An 8,799-nucleotide genomic window follows, 5' to 3' on the forward strand; every position below is an offset into this window, starting at 1 on the left:
GTCTAAATATTAGCAGAAAAAAAGTGAAACAATGGAATAGCAATATCTAATAGGCTAAATTATATGTGATTAGAAACCTATAATATGAATGAAAATGTTATTAATTATAAAAGGAAAACATTGACTTATAGCAAAGAAAGTTAGAAGCTTAATGAAATTATCAGAGTTGGCATTATTAATACAGGGATAAACCAATATCATGTGCCAAGTGAAATGTTACACTGAGGACACAATACAACTTCAATGATACAACTATCTCCAAAAAAATCATAATCTGAATCTAATTATAAGGAAACATTGCACAAACTGAAGTTGCAAAACATTCTATAACACAAGTCACCTGTACTCTTCAAAAATATTAAGATCAAAGAAGGTGAAGGAAGGCTGAGGAGCCATTCCATATTTAAAGAGACATTTCAACTAATGCAGTAAGTGGTTCTGGTTTGGATTCTGAACAAGGAAAAATATCTATAAAGGACATTACTGATTTAGTTAACTGAAATTCAGTATGAACTATGTATTAGATTATAATATATATCAATGTTAAATTTTCTGGTTTTGTTACTTGGATTATGATTGTGTTAAAAAATGCCTGTGTTTTTAGGAAATATGCAATAAACTAAGAACAGTGTTTTAAACTTACTCTCAAATGGTACTCTGTCCATAAGTGTATATATATTATATGACACATACATATATGCCCATGCAGAGAATAACTAAGCAAATGAAGCCAAATGTAAATAACTGGTGAATCTGGGAAGAGCATCATTGGAGATCCTTTTCATATGCTCTAAATTATATCAAAATGCAAATTTACCCCCAAAGAACATCCTTAAAACAAAATGATACTGCCAGAGTATATTATGTTCCTTGAGAAGTAGTTATAGAACAGGCAGTGGGATGTTGTGATCAGGCAAGCAACCTAACATTTTACTGGGGATCAAGGATAATATGTCAGGTTGGTTTTTTTTTTTTTCCCCAGTTGTATAATTAAAGGCTAAATTCTTTATTCAGAATGAATGATTCTTCTCTTACACAGTAGCTAATCAAAAGGAATAATGTACACATATTATTAACCATAAATGAAAAGAGAAAACCTGTGCAAAATGCTGCAGACAATACATCTCTAATATACTGTGAAGGCTGGTACCAGGACAACACTACTTCTGAAGACTGCCAGCAAAATGGTGAGTGTGTGAAAGCAAAGAAAAATATTGTGTTTATAGGGTGCAGAAAGTATCCCAGAATCTGACAGAACCCATGCATCTCTGCACCCAGAATACTTAGAGAATAATTTAACCATGACAATAGGGACTACAGAAAATGATATATTGTGTATAAACCTGGCCTCTCTAATTGCCTCCTTATGTTCCTGAACATCTTGACTTCGTTCATGTTTGACTGACACTATTTCACATATTCTCCATGATTTGCTGTCAATATATACATATCATTATGTGATCAAGTCATAGTCTTCACTGGACTATCATGAGCCTGTAATATTGTTTCAAAATTGAAGTTGGGTCCATTCCACAAGGTGAATTCTCCACTAGAAGCTCCAGTGACCAACCGTCTTCCTTCTCAAGTCTACCTAACAACAAATACCAGACACTTTATTTGTTGATGTTTGAACAAATTTTGTTGTTACTGCATTCATAGGATTATTCAACATCCCTATATATGGGACTATATCATTGTAATAACCTGCAGCAGGCTGAATTGCCCACATACCTCTCTGATCTCTTTGCCATATTCTATTCTCCAAGTACTTAATTACAGATGGATTATAGTCTATGGTTTTCAGTTTACTTCTTTACTCATCCATTTTGCATCAAAGATAAGCTGTTGCATTCCTTACTGCTGTGCAAAATCAGGTCGCTTATACAATAGTTGTGGAGGCACTTGGTCTTGGAAACTTGGCATATGGAAAAAACAGGGAAGAGAACCAATTTCGGTAGCCATGGTGATATATTCATTCTAGGATACCTCCAGCACTGAGCGGAGTTGGTAATGAATGGTGAGTGAAGGGTTTGTCTTCATAGTCAGGAATGTCTCTCCTGCCTGCCCTGCCCTCTTCCCTGCACTCCTCTCAATCCCTCTTCTCCAAAAAAGCTCTTATCATCTTCCCCTCAATGTGTCAGTTTTGTGTAGATTCTGAAATTACTCATGCTTAGTACAATGGGACTTTAAGACAGCAGCCTTGGCACTACCCTAGCCTACCCCCTTCACCTTTTATAGACAAGGAAACTAAAGTTAGATGTAGAGCCCGAGCTTCACTGAAGAAGACACAGCCTTCTGATTCTCAGACTTCATTTATAAATTCATTCTTTATTCATGCATTATGCTTCTTTCTTGAGAATTTTAAGGCTTTCCTAGCAGCCTTGCCACAGTTTTTTGGTTTTTTTTTTTTTTTTTTTTTTTTTTTTTTTGTCTTTAAGTCACTCACATCTTTTTCCCTTAATCTGAGCAATCACAATTTGCCATACCTGAAGTATGTATTTCCTTAATATCATGGTATTTCTTATAAAGGGAGGTCCACGTTTCATGAGGATTTCCAAGGAATAGAAGGGCTTAACTGACTCCTGGGGGCAGCATAACTCTTTATCACCTTTCCTCCGTCTCCACTTACCTCTTCCAAAGTGGAGATCCATCTTAATTACTGTCCCTCCTATTTTTATTGACCGGCTGTTGAGATTTATTGAACACTCAATGTGTACTCATCACTACCCTATCACATTGATAATGACTTATTATAGTAGTCCTCCCTTTTCCCTGGGGAATATGTTCCAAGACCCCCAGTAAATGTCTGACATGGAGGAGTACAAAACCCTACATATACTATGTTTTTCCTACACATGCATACCTATGATAAAGCTTAAATTATAAATTAGGCACAGTAAGAAATTAACAACAATAATAAAATGCAACAATTATAACAATATACTGTAATAGAAGTTATGTGAATGTGGCCTTTCTCTCTCAAAATATCTTATTGTACTACACTCATCTTCCTGTAATGATGTGAGATGATAAAAATGACTATGTAATGAGACAAAGTAAGATAAATGAGGCAGGCATAGTGACATAGCATTAAGCTACTACTGACCCTCTGATACTATGTCTGAAGGAGGATCATCTGCTTCTGAAACACAATTTACTCCAAGTAACTGGAACTGTAGAAAGTGAAACAGCAGATGAGGTGGGACTACCGTACTCCCAGTTTAGTTATTCTCTGATTATGCACTCTTGAACTAAATAAGGTTGTGGTATATGTACGGAGAGGAGTAGGGAAAGTTAACACTTCCTTTTCCAAGAAAGGCATTCAGTAATATGTAACTTATAGGAATTTTCTGATGGGTGTGCCAAGTAAGAAAAGAGAAATTTTGGATTCTAAACCTATGTCGTCCTACAGCTGGGTGGGTTATATTCTATGGTCACAGGTTCAACCCTAAGCCTCATAGCCATTCATAATAAAAATCAACAGAAATCCCACCTTCCTTAGGAAAGTATTTTATATCAATGATCTTACTGGAGTCCTGAAAATCTCTTCTTTCTTTGTGAAGACAGTTTGTCCAAAGTTGCAATCATTATTTTGACCATTAGTCCTAATAGCAGCAGTGGTTTTTTTTTTTAGCGCATTGTATATTCTTAGTGTGTGTGTCTCCTAAGCGATGATTCAGCATCTTTGCTGTCACTCAGTCACAAAGGGATCTGGAAAAAGAAGGTTTTCTTTTTTGAAAAACATTGCACTCCTCATGTCTCTTCACTCCTGCCAGACTTATATCATCAGTAACCATGCCTTTTGTTATTTATTAAAATATTTCTTACAATTTTCTCTAACATTTAGTTCCCACTGAGAGCTCTTTCGTGTAGGACTATTATCACTTGAACTTGGAAGAAGAAAATGGTCTTAGTGTAATTAAATGAGCTGATATTCAAAAAAAAAAAAAAAGCAGGAAGGAAACATTGAACAAGAAATCAATAGGTAATATAAAGATATTTTCTGCCACAAGTGGCCTAAGGTAGAGCTGACCATTTGCTCTTTATATCTTCTAATGTTTTTAGCAGAATCTTTCATATAATTCTAATAACACATATTCTCAATAACATTTCTTAACCAAATGACCTCTATAATGTATGTATAGAAGTAGCACCACTCAGCTTTTACTAGAACTACAAAAAGAAACCATTTCCTTATATTCTACTCAGCACATTCTTTCTACTTCTCAAATGGACATACACACACACACACACACACACACACTCTCTCTCTCTTTCTCTCTCTCTCTCTCTCTCTCTCTCTCTCACACACACACACACACACACACACAGTGATGGGTAAAGATCAAGGACTTTGCTATCAGACAAACTTGATTTCAGATCCAGTTCTGTTCTTATCATATCTGGACCTTGAGAAAGTTAATCTCTGTAAGGCTTACCTTCCTTGTCTATAAATAAGATTAGGTGAGATAATGTGAAATTCACTTGCAAAAGTTAGGTATTATCCTACTTCTCTTAGTATTTTCCTTTTGAATACATCATAATAAGTACTTATTCATATTTATACACATTCATACATATTTCATTACTCCCTCAAAATGTTAGTGTGTTTTCATATGTCCCACAAAATATCTTCTACAACATCCCAGAGGCTAGCAACACATGAAACACAGGACAACATGAATATAGTTTCCATGAAGTAATATTGTGCTACTATCCTCAAATAATATCCCAATTTTTAACCATGGCTGTCTGCACTCAGAGAAGCTATGCACACTCAGGAAAAAATTCTGCTCAAGGTTTTCCATGCACTCATCGCTTAAATCACTTGGTGTATGTCCCAGCTACCCAAGAATAAATTACCATCTTAAGCTAATATACTACATTTAGTGTTTTGAAACAATCTCAACACTTATCCATGGGATGTCCTCTGGACTTCACAGACTCACTTTGGAAGCCTATTCCTATTCAAGAAAACTATTTAAAAAATTGGTGAGAGAAGAAATTTCCCAGAATCATTCTGCCCCTAATATGCTTCATCTCTCAAAGTAGTTAAGGGCACAGTATCTGAAGTCAGAATGCCTGAATTCAAAGCCGACCTCTGCTATTTACTTTCTCAGTGACTTTGAGGTAGTTATTTATTCTCTCTATGCCTTAGTTTTCTCATCTATAAAAATGGGGATAATTATGAAATCTAACTCAGGTGTATTTTAAATATTAAATGAACTAATGTATTTAAAGTGCACAGTACATGCCTAGTACACTGGAAATGACCATCAAAAGGTATGGCAGATTTAGTGAAGGTTCTGAGAAAGACCAGGCTCTGCCTGAAAAAACTTAAAATCCTAGTTCACCATTGACTCAAAGCTCAAGGTTGTCATTTCTTAGCTCAAAAAATGTGGGTATTGAAGGCAGGCCCAAAATGACATCATAAAAAAGACCCTGTACTCACTTCCTCCCACAGACATACCAAGTCATTTTTTTTAAAGATTTTATTTATTTATTTGACACAGAGAAAAATACAAGTAAGCAGAGAGGCAAACAGAGGGAGAATCAAGCTCCCTCTGAGCAAAGAGTCCGATGTGGGGCTCAATCCCAGGACCCCAGGATCATGACCTGAGCCAAAGGTAGACACTTAATTGACTGAGCCCCCCAGGCACCCTACATTAAATATTCATATACAGTAAACCCTCCTGAAGAAGAACTGAGGGTCAATTGAACAGCTTTTGCACAAAAAAGGTGAGAGGGACCACATAGAGAACAACAACAGAGACAGTAACAATAGGAAGCCCATCCATGATTCTACAAACTACAGTAGGAAGGCATAGCACTGAGGGGTCCACATACATATTCACTTGACCTGGAACACAACAGAAACAAACAGACAAAATAACATAGTGGTTTAAAGTCAAACTAGAATATAAGTGAACAAAACCTATTTAATAACCCTAGAGCATTCACTTAACAGTAATGAAACTGCTGAAACTCTCTTCTGAGTCATAGGTGCTGGAGAATGCCTTGTTTACATATCCCCTCCACCTTGACAGCATAGACAGGAGCAGAGTCCCTAGCCATACCAGCTCCAGCTAGCCTCCCAATACACCCCACACCTGTGACTGCCTCAGCTCTAGCTGTCCCTCCATGGCTGTCATGGCACACATCAGGACACACACAACTTCCACCCACTACAGGCTCAGCTATTTTGCCAAGGTGACCCAGATATAAAGCACTCCAGGACCCTCCAGGATACTCACTGGACATGAGACCATGCCCAATCCAGCTCTAGCCATCCCACCAGAGTGGCCCCTGCTTGAAATGTCCTGGAGCATGCCTGCCTCAACATCATCTATCCCACTTGGGTGTCCCCACTGCAGAGCACCCCAGTATCACCTAGTCTATACTCATTTCTGCTCCATCCATCCCATCAGAATGGCCCTGGTGCAGAGTGCCCAGTAGTGCAGAGTGCCTAGCTCACAATTACTCCAACTCTACCCAGCTAGCCAAAGACTCAAGGCACATAAAGTCCACACAGGGGCTTCCTACATAAAGCCACTCCTTCAAGACTGGAAGTGGTAGATGGTTTACTTAATTCATAGAAACAAACACTAGAAGTCAAAATGAAGAAAAAGAGAAAAGTGATTCAAATGAAAGAATATAATGAAACTTTAGAAAAAGTACTAACTGAAAGAGTTCAAAATAAGAGTCATAAAGATACTCACTGAATTTGAGAGAACAGTTTATGAACTCAGTAACAACTTCAACAAAGAAATAGGATATATATAAAAAATCAGAAATGATGAATATAATAACTGGAATGAAAAAATACGCTGGAAGGAATCAATAGCTAATTAGATTATTCTGCAATAAAGAACCAGTGATCTGGAATACCGGGTAGTGGAAAGTACCCAAGCTGAACAATTAAAAGGAAAAAGAACTAAAAATTGAGGATGGGTTAAGGGACCTCAAGGCCAACATTGATCATTCTAATATTTGCATTACAGGGATGCCAGAAGAAGAGAAAGGGGCAGAAAACTTATTTGAATAAATAACAGATGAAAAATTTCCTAAACTGGAGAAGGAAACAGACACCCTGGTTCAGGAAACACAGAGAATTCCAAACAAGATGAACTCAAAGAAATCCACACTAAGACACATAACAATTAAAATGTCAAAAGTTAAAGACAAAGAGAGAACTTTAAAAGAAGCAAGATAAAAGCAACTAGTTACATAGCAGGGAAACCCCATAGGCTCTCAGCTGAATATTCATCAGAAATCCTGCAGGTCAGAGACAGTGGCATGACATATTCAAGTTGCTAAAAGGAAAAAATCTACAACCAAGAATACTCTATTTAGCAAGGTTATCATTCAGAACTGAAGGAGAGATAAAGTTTCAGATGAACAAAAGTTAAATGAGTTCATAATCACTAACCCAGCCTTATAAGAAATGTCAAATGAGACTTCTTTAAACAACAAAAAAAGAATAGATGATAGCTAAAAGTAAATAAAATTATGAAAGTAAAAAAATTCACTGATAAAAGCAAACCTATAATGAAAGGAATAGATCAATCACTTGTAGAGGTAGTATAAATGTTGGGAGTCTGAATGGCTCAATCAGTTGAGCATCTGACTCTTGATTTTGGCGCAGGTCATGATTTCAGGATCATGAGATCAAGTCCTGTGTCATATTCTGCACTCAGCAGAGTCTTATAGTCATCCTCTCTCTTTCCCTCTCCTTCTGCCGCCTCCCCCTGCTCAACTGTTCTCTAACTAAAATGTATATATGAGATATATATTTACATATTTATTTATTTTAGTAAGATATATATTTTTTAAAATACATATATATCTTTTTAAAAAGCTAAAATGGAGGTTAAAAACAAAAATAGTAAAATCAATTATATTTTAGAAATTAGGTTAGGATACACAAAATTATATGAATATGACATCATATACAAAAAAATTGAAGGGGATAAGAAAAAAAAACAGTGCTTTTAGAATAAGTTCAAACTTAAGCAATTATCAACTTAATACAGATTCACAGAATGTTATATTTGAACCTCATGGCAACCATAAACCAAAAATCTATAATAGGTACCACAAAATATAAAGAGAAAGGAATCCAAGCATAACACTAAAGAAAGTCATCAATCGCAAAGAAAGAGAGCAAGATAAGAAGAAAAATAGAGAAGAACTACAAAACAACAAGAAAAAAATCAACAAAATGTTAGTAGGTCATCTATCAAAAAAAAAAAAAACAATTACTTTAAATGTAAATGGTCTAAATGCTCTAATCAAAAGACATAAGGTAACTGAATGGATTAAAATTTTAAAACCCATCTATATGCTATCTATAGGAGACTCACTTCAGAGCTCAGAACACATATAAACTAAAAGTGAAGGGATAGAAAAGGATATTTCATACAAATGAAAGTAAAAAAAAAACTGCGGTAGCAATATTTATATCAAACAAAGTAAACTTATAAAAAAAGAGAAATTTGAAAGATTTACACAATGATAAAGGGATTGATCCAACAAAAAAACACAAAATTATAAATATTCATGCACCCAACGTGGTAACACCTAAATATATAAAGCAAATATTAGTAGACATAAAGGGAGAAACTGACAGTTTTACAATAACAGTAGGGGACCTTAACACCTGACTTGTTAATGGATAGATCATTCAGATAGAAAACCAATAAGGAAATGTGAATAACACATTATACCAGAGAGACTTAACAAATATATACAGATATATACAGAAGTGTCTTCTGTATATATCTGTGTACCCTAGAATAC

The 8,799-nt window shown here is 35.6% G+C and overlaps 1 pseudogene across 1 annotated transcript; it reads right to left on the minus strand.

Annotated features, from left to right (window-relative positions):
- Window positions 1–990: 990 nt before the first annotated feature.
- Window positions 991–1,962, minus strand: LOC309863007 (pre-mRNA 3' end processing protein WDR33 pseudogene; annotated as a pseudogene). The gene has a single exon. The product of its transcript is annotated as a pre-mRNA 3' end processing protein WDR33 pseudogene (transcript).
- Window positions 1,963–8,799: the final 6,837 nt, after the last annotated feature.

This window comes from Mustela nivalis, assembly GCF_964662115.1.
Source record: "Mustela nivalis genome assembly, chromosome: 4".
Classification (NCBI taxonomy): domain Eukaryota; kingdom Metazoa; phylum Chordata; class Mammalia; order Carnivora; family Mustelidae; genus Mustela; species Mustela nivalis.